Source organism: Gobio gobio (genome assembly GCF_949357685.1).
Source record: "Gobio gobio genome assembly, chromosome: 6".
Classification (NCBI taxonomy): domain Eukaryota; kingdom Metazoa; phylum Chordata; class Actinopteri; order Cypriniformes; family Gobionidae; genus Gobio; species Gobio gobio.
This window is the reverse complement of record NC_137102.1, coordinates 1,188,829-1,205,471: the sequence shown is the minus strand read 5'-3', so window position 1 is coordinate 1,205,471 and position 16,643 is coordinate 1,188,829. Positions and strand designations below refer to the sequence as shown.

At 43.5% G+C, this 16,643-nt stretch overlaps 1 gene segment (V, D, J or C); it reads right to left on the bottom strand.

Moving 5' to 3' along the window:
• Positions 1-1,879: 1,879 nt before the first annotated feature.
• LOC307127928 (T cell receptor alpha variable 38-1-like) lies at positions 1,880-2,321 on the bottom strand. The segment is given in 2 exons: positions 2,276-2,321; positions 1,880-2,193 (listed from the first exon to the last, which is right to left on the bottom strand).
• Between the last annotated feature and the right edge of the window lie 14,322 nt (positions 2,322-16,643).

Below are 16,643 nucleotides of genomic sequence, written 5' to 3'. Positions count from 1 at the left end.
CTCTATACTAGGGCGTTAGGACCCACACAGACCAGGGTGATGCCCCCCACTAACATCTCTATACTGGGGTGTTAGGACCCACACAGACCAGGGTGAGGCCCCTCCACTAACATCTCTATACTGGGGCGTTAGGACCCACACAGACCAGGGTGACGCCCCCCACTAACATCTCTATACTGGGGCGTTAGGACCCACACAGACCAGGGTGATGCCCCCCACTAACATCTCTATACTGGGGAGTTAGGACCCACACAGACCAGGGTGACGCCCCCCACTAACATCTCTATACTGGGGCGTTAGGACCCACACAGACCAGGGTGATGCCCCTCCACTAACATCTCTATACTGGGGCGTTAGGACCCACACAGACCAGGGTGATGCCCCCCACTAACATCTCTATACTGGGGCGTTAGGACCCACACAGACCAGGGTGATGCCCCTCCACTAACATCTCTATACTGGGGCGTTGGGACCCACACAGACAAGAGTGATGCCCCTCCACTAACATCTCTATACTGGGGCGTTGGGACCCACACAGACCAGGGTGATGCCCCTCCACTAACATCTCTATACTGGGGCGTTGGGACCCACACAGACCAGGGTGATGCCCCCCACTAAAATCTCTATACTGGGGCGTTGGGACCCACACAGACCAGGGTGATGCCCCCCACTAACATCTCTATACTGGGGCGTTGGGACCCACACAGACCAGGGTGATGCCCCCCACTAACATCTCTATACTGGGGAGTTAGGACCCACACAGACCAGGGTGACGCCCCCCACTAACATCTCTATACTGGGGCTTTGGGACCTACACAGACCAGGGTGATGCCCCCCACTAACATCTCTATACTGGGGCGTTGGGACCCACACAGACCAGAGTGATGCCCCTCCACTAACATCTCTATACTGGGGCGTTAGGACCCACACAGACCAGGGTGATGCCCCTCCACTAACATCTCTATACTGGGGCGTTGGGACCCACACAGACCAGGGTGATGCCCCCCACTAACATCTCTATACTGGGGTGTTAGGACCCACACAGACCAGGGTGATGCCCCTCCACTAACATCTCTATACTGGGGCATTAGGACCCACACAGACCAGGGTGATGCCCCTCCACTAACATCTCTATACTGGGGCATTAGGACCCACACAGACCAGGGTGATGCTCCCCCACTAACATCTCTATACTGGGGCATTAGGACCCACACAGACCAGGGTGATGCCCCCCACTAACATCTCTATACTGGGGTGTTAGGACCCACACAGACCAGGGTTTCATTATATGCTATTAAACGTACATATACAAAATTGATTTTAGTCCAGTTTACTGTTTAATCTAAAAATCCTCTGCCAGAAAGTGCTGTTCATATTTATATAACGTTTTATTGTTTTAGTTTTATTTTCTTCCTTTTGTAATCTTAGTTTGAATGAATGATGACAAAAGTGAATAATACATGCCCTGTATGTCAATAAAAAAAAATAAATAAAAAAAAAAAAATAATAATATATATATATATATATATATATATATATATATATATATATATATATATATATATATATATATATATATATATATATATATATATATATATATATATATATATATTGTATTATTTTTTTTATGTTTACAAGACTTTCATTGATTTCAGATCACCTTAGGAATGTATACAACAACCTGAGAAAAGAGAAAACATAAAAGCCATGATATGAGAACCCTCATGCCCTCATGTAACCTTTATAACCTTCCAAATTCACAGCTGTTACCACATTCCCTGTTTGTGGTTTACAAAAGCATGATATTAATTGATGTATGATTCTTCAAAGAATTAATATCGTATGAGTTTTTGTAAAGCGTCTCAGGCACTTTGTATCACTGGGCTCCAACTCTCAGAGCACAATAATAGAGAGCTGAATCTGACAGAGTTACACTGTTAATACTGAGTTCAGTGGAGGAGCGGGATGTAGTCGATGCAAACCGACGGTCTGGTACATCCTCTCTGCTGTATGATCGAGCACCTTTATACAGTAAATACTGAGGTTCTGTGTTTGGATACTGTCTGTACCAGTAGAGATAGATGTCATTGCTGTTAGTTTCATATGAGCAGCTCAGGGTCACAGACTCTCCTTCCTCTTTGATTACATTAGTATTTCCTTCACTTGGTCCAATTCTATCAGCGAATCCGCCTGAAATACAGTCAATCAGGTCAATAGAGTAATATATCATGATCTAAGTATTTTTTATTGTTTTACTGTAGATTTACTTTACCTGAAACTGTGATGAGCATCATGAGTAGCATTTGCCTTTCCTCCATCGTAACTGAAGTCCACTTTAAAGATCAGAGTGTCTGTTTATTAAATTGATGTGTTAGATTTTCATCACTCGTTTATTGATTGTTGATTAATAAGTTGAGAAGCTGAATGAAGAGTGATGGAAGGATGAATGCACTGAGACGGAGTGAAGTTCTGATGGACTGATGTAGGTGTGGTTAGTGAAACATGCTCACGCTCTGAGCCTTAAAATGAATTGTTGAGCAGAGTTTTGTTCTGACAGCAGGTGCTCGTCTAATGTGAATAAAACTGGTTGAGGTTATGTGGCCTCCTAGTGTTGGAGCTCAGAACAGCATGTTTTGTCCATTCACTTTAAAATGTGGTCTGTGTTTGAGTAACTTTTATTGACATTTGTTTTATATATACAAACACTTGAGTGTTGTACTCACACACATCACACACAATCTTACAGGATTTACTAATATAAGAACGTTATAACAACATTTTAAGTATCTGTGTGATTTTTCACAGTACATAAACCCTTATCCCCACCTCTCGCTGGCTTTCTCCCATCTAAACCCTTTTTGTACAGCATGTGCTGAGTTTCCTGTGACTGTGGGCTCCAGAGCACAGTAATACACCGCAGAATGAGTTACAGCCGCTGAGGAGATCTCCAGATACACACTGCTGTTGCCTTTTATGTGAATGATTGAGATCCCAGCAACTGGAGGATCAGCTTTAGTAACTTTCCCATAGTAGTCCAGTATGAGGAACTGTGGTGGTGAACCTGCGTACTGGCGATACCAGTGAAGACCTCGAGCAGAACCGCTGTAGTTACAAGAGAGAGTCACACTGTCACCCTCCATAGCAAATGCATGATCGCTGTACGGTGTGATGACTTCTGTGGCTCTGGAACCTGCCGTTAAACACAGGGACATGAGAAAAGAAGTTTACAGATGTACATTCTCCATTCAAATGCAATAAAATTAATATACTGAAGTATTTTTGTCTCGATTTTTAGTCCAAACATCAAATAATTCTTAAAACAAGAACAACCAGACAAATTAAAAATTAAGTGAGTTTTCACTTAAAATAAGCAAAATAATCTGCCAATGGTGTAAAATAAAACATCTTAATTCAAACCGAAAATATGATTATTTTGCTTATTTTAAGGAAAAACTTTTATTTTTTCCCAGGACAATAACTTCTGCTTGTCTGGTAAATGCTTCTTAATGGAGGAATGTTTATATATTTGGACTGGAAACAAGACAAACAATACTCAGTAAGAAAAGCATGTTTTGCAGTGTATTTATTTATAAATGCCGCAAAAACTACATTTGTTCTACTACTCCCCTTGTAGGAATGCTCCAGCATATGCTCCTACCTTGAGCTGATGATATCAATATAATGAAATAGATCATCATGTTGGCTCAATATTCAGGTTTGAAGAGGAGACACAGAAACGTCAGATGATCCAGAGAGATTGTGAATGTTGGCAGTCCTGTATTGTCTCTCACAGTGACTGAGCTAAACTCCTCCTCCTCAGATTTACTCCACTCATCTCACAATATATGACAGACAAGGCTTTTCTAATGTGAATTACACATAAACACGATATAGATGTTTGCATGATAGACATATATGTGGATTCTATAACAATAATGACCCAGATCTGCAGAAAGTGTATTTTTGTTGCTTACAGTTAAGTTTGAAATGAAGACTTATTAATTATACACATTTTATTATATTATAACATGGAAATATGGTTTGCTGGATGTTTTTTAATATATATAATGGTAAAATGTCAGTAGAAATATCCTATGCTTTAATAGTTTTCCAGAATACAGTGATGTTATTGTACAGTGTGTGTGTGTGTGTGTGTGTGTGTGTGTGTGTGTGTGTGTGTGTGTGTGTGTGTGTGTTGTGTGTGTGTGTGTGTGTGTGTGTGTGTGTGTGTGTGTGTGTGTGTTTCCTCAGGTTTTTGTGCAGTGTGTGTGTGTGTGTTTCCTGTCACTGTGGGCTCCATGGCACAGTAGTACATCACTGAATCTGTGACTTTAGCAGAGGAGATCTCCAGATACACATGGGTTTTCTCTTCATTCAGTTTTGCAGAGAATCGAGGATCTTGATTCACAATTTCAGATTGTTGTATAACTTCCCCATTGGAGTGAAGAATAACGAACAGAAATTCAGGAGCGGATCCGAGATATTGGCGATACCAAAATAAACTTCTTGCTGAGGAGTAGCTACAGGAGAGACTTATAACGTCCCCTTCTGTCCCAAACATATGAGGTTCAACTGGTGTGATGACATTCCCAAAACTCACACCTGCAGAGGAAATGACCAACATTTGCCATCAAAGACATAAACAAATGAGAAAGAAAACTGAGCCTTGAGGGTTGGAATATAATACTCACAGGCAAGACACCAGAACAAAGCCCAAAGCAACAGCTTCATCTTCAGGATGTGTTAGTTCATCTGCATCACAGAGTGTTCCTGAGCCTTCACTCATCCTCTACAGAGCATCTCCAGCTTCAGCACCGCCTCTTAAAGCCACAGTTCTGACTTTATGAAGATGATCCTACAAAGAATATGTGCATGATGATCATTTACCCTCTAATTATTCATTATTATACATTTTAGCAAAGACCAATACACAAATCTTTTTAAGGTTAGTTTAACACTAGAACAGCCACGGGGTAAAATTATTATTATTATTATTATTATTATTATTATAAAATTTGCCCATGGCTCTTTTTCAAATGTACATAACAGATTTCCGATAAAATATCCAAGTCTCCCAGTCACTGACTTTTACTAAAACTGTGTTGTTTACAATCCCCTGTTGTTAAAAATTGTTTAGATAAAACCAGATTTAAAAACGGGGCATTTATACGTATAAGCGCCAGCAGGTCAAATTTACCCCGATATAATTCCTCTATTTTCGCGCTGTGTTTGAGCAACGCGTCGGCTTATGGTGGGCGTACACCGGTGCGAATTCTGATGGTCGGAAGATCGTATGTCCACGCACACGTCACGGGCGAGTTCATCTGAAAATCATACAGACGCAGGGATATACGACACGATTTTACTACCTGCCGATTTTCAGAAGCAATCCCACAAAGTATTTACTGTTTGGTACAAATGCAGGTTCATTTTCAGCACCAGAAAGTGGGCGTGTGTGAGAGACGGAGAGACAGGCTGAATCCGAAATCGTCCCGCCACTATTTGAAGGGACAGCCATTCGTAGTGGTGTCCGAAACCATAGTGGACGTTATTGAGTACACTCATTCAATCCCACAGTGCACCGCAATAACAAGTGTACAGCTGATGTACACACAACGGCTGACCGAATTCGCTCACTTGTTTTCATTCACTCCTTCAAGTGAACTGTAGCCTATTAGTGAACTAAAGTCGGTAATAGTGACTGAGGGTTTAGGGGGCGATTTCGGATTCGGCCACAGAGAGCATTAAGCCCAGTACACACTATAGCTAGCAAGACCTATACATACTGCATCTCACCTGATAACTGTAGCTCTTTGGCGAACCGCTGTAAATGTCATCACGGACGACCCTGTCATGATACACTGCTTGAGATGTCAACAGTGCTCGCTGTTCCTGCCAGAGTTCAGCGAGTGTATCCTCTTTTTCAACTGTCCAAATTCGTCGTGGCACTGCCATCATCGCTTCTTCTTCTGTGATTTTCCAGCTCCTAATTTGTCAACTTCAGATCGATCGACACATCGGCTCATTGAACCGCACACACGGCACGAATTCAAGCCGAAAGCTCCCGAACTTTTTTGACATGTTTAAAAATGATCGTGAGGTCGGGAGGTGCTCTTAACGAGGTCGGCTCATCTCCTAATTCCTCTCACACGCTGCGAGCCGCGGCCATACGAGCATCAACGTTTTCCACGCCATTGAAAAAAATCGCCTGTGAGCTCGTACGACAGCAAAAATCGCACCGTGTACGCCCGGCTTTACTGTAAACAGTCACACAACGCACGGTCAAATAAAGATGTTTTAGCCTATTTATAAATGCTCAAACTTTGGATTAATTATACATTTCTGTTTTGCAATTTTGTATTGAGTATTGTTTGCTACTGTGGTGCTATTTATTCAAGTCTGCCCGTTTCCTGAAAGAAAAAAAAAATCCGATATGATGTAATGAATAAAACAATTTTCATGATTATCCCAAGTTTATTGGTGTTGTTCTCTTATTCAAATTATAAATGATATAACTATACAAATGAATAATTAATTAGGTCAAACTGTGCGCTTGAATTTGTATGTTATCCTTATCGTAAGTTGTCATCTTATGCAGTGCTGTGAATTATTATTGCTCTTCATTGTCTATTTAGGGTATTTTAGTCATTTAAATAGCATGGGTTATCTTAATATGGGATTAATGACATTTTATTATAATATTACACCACCCAAATATGTATTTATTTCCATCTAATTCTCGTCGTCATTGCAGGCTGGTTTAGCCTATAGTCACCAAAAAGTGATTAGTGTAGCTGCATAAAATAGGATAAAACAACAGGACAAAAACACAGTTGATGACTAAAAATAATCATTTCATGACTCTATACATTAAAGACAGTGGCATAATACAGTGACATATTACATTTTTTAGCCGTATCAATACAGTAATAATCTGCATGGGTAAATTTTACTTATTTTACGTGCATGTTTTGCATCAAGGCCTATACTAATATTCCAGTTGTTCTGAGTTGTAAATGAGATTTCAGTAGAGATGTGTGATGTAACTGTGACCAGTTGTTCAGTTTATTCTGTTCACGGCAAAAAGAGATTTTCTTACTCCGCATTGTAGTCTTCCAGTACATCTTTCATCAAAATCTATCATTCTTAAATCAAGAAACATTTACTTGAGAAGCAACATGACTTGTCAACAAAAAGTATTGTTTTCTGAATCATTTGTCAAAGTTCAATGATTTTAAAGGTACAGTGTGTTTTTTAGGGGCATCTAGTGGTGAGATTGTGAATTGCACCCCTCCCTTCTTTATTGTGCAGTGTTGTTGTGTTTCCTCAGGTTATTGTGCAGTGTTGTTGCGTTTCCTCAGGTTATTGTGCAGTGTTGTTGTGTTTCCTCAGGTTATTGTGCAGTGTTGTTGCGTTTCCTCAGGTTATTGTGCAGTGTTGTTGTGTTTCCTCAGGTTATTGTGCAGTGTTGTTGCGTTTCCTCAGGTTATTGTGCAGTGTTGTTGTGTTTCCTCAGGTTATTGTGCAGTGTTGTTGTGTCTCCTCAGGTTATTGTACAGTGTTGTTGTGTTTCTTCCTCAGGTTATTGTGCAGTGTTGTTGTGTTTCCTCAGGTTATTGTGCAGTGTTGTTATGTTTCCTCAGGTTATTGTATGGCGTGTGTGTGTGTGTTTCCTCGGGTTATTGTACAGTGTTGTTGTGTTTCCTCAGGTTATTGTGCAGTGTTGTTGTGTTTCCTCAGGTTATTGTGCAGTGTTGTTGTGTTTCCTCAGGTTATTGTGCAGTGTTGTTGTGTCTCCTCAGGTTATTGTGCAGTGTTGTTGTGTTTCCTCAGGTTATTGTGCAGTGTTGTTGTGTTTCCTCAGGTTATTGTATGGCGTGTGTGTGTTTCCTCAGGTTATTGTGCAGCGTTGTTGTGTTTCCTCAGGTTATTGGGCAGTGTTGTTGTGTTTCCTCAGGTTATTGTATGGCGTGTGTGTGTTTCCTCAGGTTATTGTGCAGTGTTGTTGTGTTTCCTCAGGTTATTGGGCAGTGTTGTTGTGTTTCCTCAGGTTATTGTATGGCGTGTGTGTGTTTCCTCAGGTTATTGTATGGTGTGTGTGTGTGTGTGTTTCCTCAGGTTATTGTATGGCGTGTGTGTGTTTCCTCAGGTTATTGTTTGGCGTGTGTGTGTTTCCTGTGACTGTGGGCCTCAGAGCGCAGTAATACAGAGCGGAGTCTGACACAGATGCAGAGGAGATGATCAGATCCACATGGCTTTGCTCTTTTCTGTGACTGATGGATATTCCTGGAACGGGTGGATCAGCTGGAGTTGTTACCCCTGAATCTTCCAGAATGAGGAACTGTGTTGGTGAGTCTACGTATCGCCGATACCAGTGAACACCACGAGCAGAACCGCTGAAGTTACAAGAGAGAGTCACATTGTCACCCTCAAGTGCAAATACTCTCTCACTTCTCGGGCTGATGACTTCTGTGGCTCTGGAAGCTGCAAATTAAAGCGGCATTAAATATAGTTTTCAAACTCTTCTGTTGTAATAAAATGCATTTAACAATCGTATACCTTCAGTTGATGACAGCAGTATCATGATGTAGATGAACATGTTCACAGCAGCGGCTCCAGTGTTGTGTAGCTCATCTTTACCAGCTGTGCTGTGTCTGTGCTGAACTCCTCCTCCTGTCATGTGCACCTAAGAAAACATAGAAATTAAAGCCCAACCGATGTACTGTATTTTATCGGCTGATATTAGGCATTTTCCAAACTATCAGTATCGGCATTTATGATGGCCGATAAATGTCGTTTTTTTAAATAAAATAAAAAAATATAAAAACGGACAAAACACTGCTCAACCACATTATGAGTGTTTGCGTTTCATAGTTTGTCCACTAGAGGGCACTCTACAATGTGCCGGTTGGCAACACCAGCTGATCCTAAGTCATGCTGTGTGCCGCGAACATTCACAACTGAGATCATCCGTGAAGTGCATGGTAAGTTGGCAACTGTCACGAGACAGTTTAATTAAAAGAACATCTCCATCAGTTCTCTTAACTCAAGTAAGCATGACAAAATTTGTGACTGCCAAGTCCAGTTTTGCTGTTACATGTAATGCTGAGTTCAGACTGCACGATTTTCAAACTCGTAGGATCACTACTCTTTTCACACTCACTATCTGGGCCAGCATTCGGTCACTGCTGTGTTCACACAGACCGATGGATCGGCAACAGGGGGTTTCACACTGACCGATGGATCGGCGACAGGGGGTTTCACACTGACCAATGGATCGGCGACAGGGGTTTTCACACTGACCGATGGATCGGCGACAGGGGGTTTCACACTGACCGATGAATCGGCGACAGGGGGTTTCACACTGACCGATGGATCGGAGACAGGAGGTTTCACACTGACCGATGGATCGGAGACAGGAGGTTTCACACTGACCGATGGATTGGAGACAGGGGGTTTCACACTGACCGATGGATCGGCGACAGGGGGTTTCACACTGACTGATGGATCGGCGAGAGGGGGTTTCACACTGACTGATGGATCGGCGACAGTAGGTTTCACACTGACCGATGGATCAGCGACGGTGGGTTTCACACTGACTGATGGATCAGCGACAGTGGGTTTCACGCTGACTGATGGATCGGCGACAGGAGGTTTCACACTGACCGATGGATTGGAGACAGGAGGTTTCACACTGACCAATGATCGGCGACAGGAGGTTTCACACTGACTGAGGGATCGGAGACAGGGGGTTTCACACTGACCGATGGATCGGCGACAGGAGGTTTCACACTGACCGATGGATCTGAGACAGGAGGTTTCACACTGACCGATGGATCGGAGACAGGGGGTTTCACACTGACCGATGGATCGGAGACAGGAGGTTTCACACTGACCGATGGATCGGCGACAGGAGGTTTCACACTGACCGATGGATCGGCGACAGGGGGTTTCACACTGACCGATGGATCAGAGACAGGAGGTTTCACACTGACCGATGGATCGGAGACAGGGGGTTTCACACTGACCGATGGATCGGCGACAGGGGGTTTCACACTGACCGATGGATCAGAGACAGGAGGTTTCACACTGACCGATGGATCGGAGACAGGAGGTTTCACACTGACCGATGGATCGGCGACTGGAGGTTTCACACTGACCGATGGATCAGCGACAGGGGGTTTCACACTGACCGATGGATCGGAGACAGGAGGTTTCACACTGACCGATGGATCTGAGACAGGAGGTTTCACACTGACCGATGGATCGGAGACAGGAGGTTTCACACTGACCGATGGATCAGAGACAGGGGGTTTCACACTGACCAATGGATCGGAGACAGGAGGTTTCACACTGACCGATGGATCAGCGACAGGGGGTTTCACACTGACCGATGGATCGGAGGCAGGGGGTTTCACACTGACCGATGGATCGGAGACAGGGGGTTTCACACTGACCGATGGATCAGAGACAGGGGGTTTCACACTGACCGATGGATCGGCGACTGGAGGTTTCACACTGACCGATGGATCGGAGACAGGGGGTTTCACACTGACCGATGGATCGGCGACTGGAGGTTTCACACTGACCGATGGATCAGCGACAGGGGGTTTCACACTGACCGATGGATCGGAGACAGGAGGTTTCAAACTGACCGATGGATCGGCGACTGGAGGTTTCACACTGACCGATGGATCGGAGACAGGAGGTTTCACACTGACCGATGGATCGGAGACAGGGGGTTTCACACTGACCGATGGATCGGCGACAGGGGGTTTCACACTGACCGATGGATCGGAGACAGGAGGTTTCACACTGACCGATGGATCGGCGACTGGAGGTTTCACACTGACCGATGGATCGGCGACAGTGGGTTTCACACTGACCGATGGATCAGCGACAGTGGGTTTCACACTGACTGATGGATCAGCGACAGTGGGTTTCACACTGACCGATGGATCAGCGACAGTGGGTTTCACACTGACCGATGGATCAGCGACAGTGGGTTTCACACTGACTGATGGATCAGCGACAGTGGGTTTCACACTGACTGATGGATCAGCGACAGTGGGTTTCACACTGACCGATGGATCAGCGACAGTGGGTTTCACACTGACTGATGGATCAGCGACAGTGGGTTTCACACTGACTGATGGATCAGCGACAGTGGGTTTCACACTGACTGATGGATCAGCGACAGGGGGTTTCACACTGACCGATGGATCGGCGACAGGGGGTTACACACTGACCGATGGATCAGCGACAGGAGGTTTCACACTGACCGATGGATCGGAGACAGGAGGTTTCACACTGACCGATGGATTGGAGACAGGAGGTTTCACACTGACCAATGGATCGCCGACAGTGGGTTTCACACTGACCGATGGATCAGCGACAGGAGGTTTCACACTGACCGATGGATCGGAGACAGGAGGTTTCACACTGACCAATGATCGGCGACAGGAGGTTTCACACTGACTGAGGGATCGGAGACAGGGGGTTTCACACTGACCGATGGATCTGAGACAGGAGGTTTCACACTGACCGATGGATCGGCGACAGGGGGTTTCACACTGACCGATGGATCGGAGACAGGAGGTTTCACACTGACCGATGGATCGGCGACAGGAGGTTTCACACTGACCGATGGATCGGCGACAGGGGGTTTCACACTGACCGATGGATCAGAGACAGGAGGTTTCACACTGACCGATGGATCGGAGACAGGAGGTTTCACACTGACCAATGATCGGCGACAGGAGGTTTCACACTGACTGAGGGATCGGAGACAGGAGGTTTCACACTGACCGATGGATCTGAGACAGGGGGTTTCACACTGACCGATGGATCAGAGACAGGAGGTTTCACACTGACCGATGGATCGGAGACAGGAGGTTTCACACTGACCAATGATCGGCGACAGGAGGTTTCACACTGACTGAGGGATCGGAGACAGGAGGTTTCACACTGACCGATGGATCGGAGACAGGGGGTTTCACACTGACCGATGGATCGGAGACAGGGGGTTTCACACTGACCGATGGATCAGAGACAGGAGGTTTCACACTGACCGATGGATCGGCGACAGGAGGTTTCACACTGACCGATGGATCGGCGACAGGGGGTTTCACACTGACCGATGGATCAGAGACAGGAGGTTTCACACTGACCGATGGATCGCGACAGGGGGTTTCACACTGACCGATGGAGCAGAGACAGGAGGTTTCACACTAACCGATGGATCGGAGACAGGAGGTTTCTCACTGACCGATGGATCGGCGACTGGAGGTTTCACACTGACCAATGGATCGGAGACAGGAGGTTTCACACTGACCGATGGATCAGCGACAGGGGGTTTCACACTGACCGATGGATCAGCGACAGGGGGTTTCACACTGACCGATGGATCAGCAACAGGGGGTTTCACACTGACCGATGGATCAGCGACAGGGGGTTTCACACTGACCGATGGATCGGAGACAGGGGGTTTCACACTGACCGATGGATCGGAGACAGGGGGTTTCACACTGACCGATGGATTGGAGACAGGAGGTTTCACACTGACCGATGGATCGGAGACAGGGGGTTTCACACTGACCGATGGATCGGCGACTGGAGGTTTCACACTGACCGATGGATTGGAGACAGGGGGTTTCACACTGACCGATGGATCGGAGACAGGGGGTTTCACACTGACCGATGGATTGGAGACAGGGGGTTTCACACTGACCGATGGATCGGCGACTGGAGGTTTCACACTGACCGATGGATCTGAGACAGGAGGTTTCACACTGACCGATGGATCTGAGACAGGAGGTTTCACACTGACCGATGGATCGGAGACAGGGGGTTTCACACTGACCGATGGATTGGAGACAGGGGGTTTCACACTGACCGATGGATCAGCGACAGGGGGTTTCACACTGACCGATGGATCAGAGACAGGAGGTTTCACACTGACCGATGGATCGGTAGGAAGAATCACAGACAACTCTCTCCTGAGCACAAAGTACGTTTCACAACCAAATGCATGTGAGATGTGACAAGTAAACAATGCGAGATTGCGCGTGCGTCAGACCGGAGTTCTCACGCAAGACTAGAATTGTTATTAAAAAAGATAAACTGCAGAAAGTTTTCGATCCAATATGTCTGTGCGCTGATTTGCAGCGAAAAGGAGAAAAAGAAATAAGATTATGGCGGAGGAAATGGTTGGGGAGATGCTGGGAGCAATGATTGTGTTCTGCAAATAGAGTTTGAGGTAAATAAATGATTTAGCACCGTGCTGCTGCTGCGGCTGGTCAAGCACATGTTTGTTCTTTATTTCTGTTTGATAGAATTGTAAATATATTTATTAAAATACTGATATTATACAACTCCCCCCCGAACCTCCCGCTGCCCTGTATCTTGCTCTCTCATTGGCTGTCGGTCATCATATATGTCATTTTCAGTCAGAACTCATTTCACACAGCAGGAGTTTGAATCGTCGACAGGTCCAGATATCTAGCATGCCAAATATCTCACGGGCGTCTGTGACTCATCGGCGATTCTCTCAGATCGCGTCTTTGATCCTTCACACTGCGTGATTTCGGGCATTTGTCTGCGATTTCGCAAAACCTGTCGATGAGTCAAAACCGGGCCTAAAATCGTGCAGTGTGAACTCGGCATAAGCCAAGAGTGAAACGGAATTAGCTAGTACTTGCGTTAGGTTGTTACAGTGCAGTCGACTGACTGTCAGTCTAACTCAGACAATGTGACTGAATAAGATGTATTTCTTTAATAGCGTGACAGTTTTGTACTACAACCTGCCTGACTCAGTACACTACCTCATACACTGTATATAGTTTATATTTTGCTGTTGTTGTTATTTATCAGAACTTATAAAACTTAACTGAATATTTTTTTCCAGTCTTGCTCAAAGTTATATTTATGAAGCTTACCACGTCTATTAATACTGGTAAACTTTGATTTTGATTTCGTCCAAAGGACTTTAAGTTTCATATCTTAAGTTTGTATTTTTATACATTTTATTTATTAGAACTTTAATATATTTTTATGTTCCTCTGTTCTGTTGTGACAATAAAACAAACAAGTTTATTTTAAAACTGCATTCTCATATTATTTTAGAGAGGCTGAGGAATCATGAATAACTACAAATAACTAATGTAAGGCAAATCTGTTTAAGTTTTTTTACGCATTTCTGTTTTTTTCTTTTTTAAATATATATCGGCCGATATATCGGAATATCGGATTTTCACCAAATATTTGTATGGGTATCGGCCTTAAAAATCCTTTATCGGTCAGGCTCTAATAGAAATGGCCATACAGTAGCTGTAGCTGTTTAAATACAATATCTAGCTATAACCATTTTGCTCATTCACAGTGTTGGGCACGTTACTTTAAAAAAGCAATTAGTTATAGTTACTAGTTACTTCTTACAAATAGTAACTGAGTTAGTAACTGAGTTACATAATTTTAAAAGTAACTAATTACCAAGAAAAGTAATTACTGCGTTACTTTTTTTTTTTCAAATGTTCAAATATGGTCAAATAATGGTCAAATAACTTGGATGCCCCCAATATTAAATATGTTAAATGAATGAATTAGACACTAAATAGAATAAATTATTATTATAAAACATTGTGCATTAATGTAGGCTACACTATTGCTGTGGGACAATCTGAGAGACACCTATCAAATACAATAAATTATTGTAATGTCCTGCCTCCTGCTGTGTCTGTTGCTGTAGCTCAAGTCTGTACTGCCCTACAAAGGCTAAGTGCAGTAACTACGCAAACACTGAAACTGAGAAAAATGGCTTTAAAGTTTTTACACCAGCCAGTCAAACATGTTGTGGGTAGATTAGTGGTAATGCATTCATGTATTGCCTTCTTAGGAAGACATTTTTTATAGATAAAAACCATGACCACCGATGTGATCTTTGACCCCCAAAATGCAGATACTGCACTCTGCCTTTGGATGACCTTAAACAACTTAAACACTATTGCAAAGGCAAAGTGTAGTATCTACAAACTAAATGTGTTCATCCAACTTTTTTTCATGCATCTTAATACATGTTTATAGTAATAATAAACTTTATATAATACAGAATTTAAATTTTCGGTTGAACTATCCCTTTAATGGCCATACATCATTTCCTAGAATTAGAGGTTAGAGAGTAAGTTAATTTACGTATTTCTTCTCCCTTTACCCTAACTTCTAAGCTATTCTCAAACATGTACATTTCCTATTTATGCTATCTACACCCTTAAAGCTATAATTAATAATTAAAATATAATTATTATGTATTCTTAGCTAGCCTATCTGTGAAATCCCAAAAATTGATTGGCACTTTTTTTGTATATTAAGTAGCCTACGAAATTAGTGCGTGAAAATAGAGTACTTTCAGTACATTATGCAAGTGTACTTTTTCACCTAGTGTGCTTGCTGTCGGCCGGCTGCGCTGCGCTCGACCGGTTGTCACCTGCTGACTGGCGCCGCTAACTTTTAGAGTAACTTTGTCTAACAAGATAACTTTACCAGACCCAGCTAACTTTTTAAGGAGTAACCCCTGTCAATAAAATTGGATTAGCTGCCTGAAACGGAGAGATGTCCGAATCAACAAACACCAACGTGATTAAATCGGATTATCTTTACGTTGTCAGAGGATATTGCCTTTAATAGAGCAGCACAGGTTAGTCAAAATTTGCTAGCGGCTGGCTAGTAAATGTTAACTGAAAATAAAGCTGTCAGTTGCCTTACTATGAGTTATTATTTTGCTATCTTCCTTACCAGTCTTTGAATATTTGCGTTTTAACGCGAGTTCAAACATCATATGGCTGCAGGATTGTTTCTTTGTGTTACGATCGGGGCAAACCGCATAAGTTACAATCCCCATTGTGACAAGGCTGAAACCGCAGTATCTGCAGTGTCAAGAACGGGGAAACAAAGCTAGAACGCAGTAACATCACTTACTGCGGTTTGCCTTGGTATTGGCTTGGATTTTGTAGTTACTGCAATTTTGACATGCTTGTTTCTCTAAAACTGGACAAAATTGAACCTGCAAACTTTGTCACAAGACAGAACAGATGTCACAAAGCCCATTTCAAGTCTTAACTCAATTTTGACCAAATGTGTAGTTACTGCGCTTAGCCTTTGGACGGCAGTGTAGCTCTGTAGAGCCTTGCTTACGTTTGAATCTTTATTTTGATATTTCCTCTTTCTTCTACTGCTAAATATAACTTACTCATCACCATACATTGTTTAAAAATTGTCTATCACGTTAAATTTGACATCGCTAGCTTTTAATCTAAATCACCATCACACGTTAGCATTTCGCTACCCTGTTAGCTTGTTATCTCTGCACCCGGGTCTCCCTTTTTCTGAGTTCATAACTTGGATCAGTAAATTGTGTCCAGCAAACGATTGTGGTAAGTGGTAAGTTGGATTAATCAACAAACACGGTAAGTCATGTCTTCTCCTGTCATTATCACTTGCAGCGCATGCCACATGTTCAGTATAGGCTTCTCCGCTGGCGAACAGGGCTTCACATGTGATAAATGTAAGGAGATAGTTAGGCTGACGGAGAAGATTTCAGAATTAGAAACACGCATCCATACTTTATCTGAGAGTAGTGAGGATGT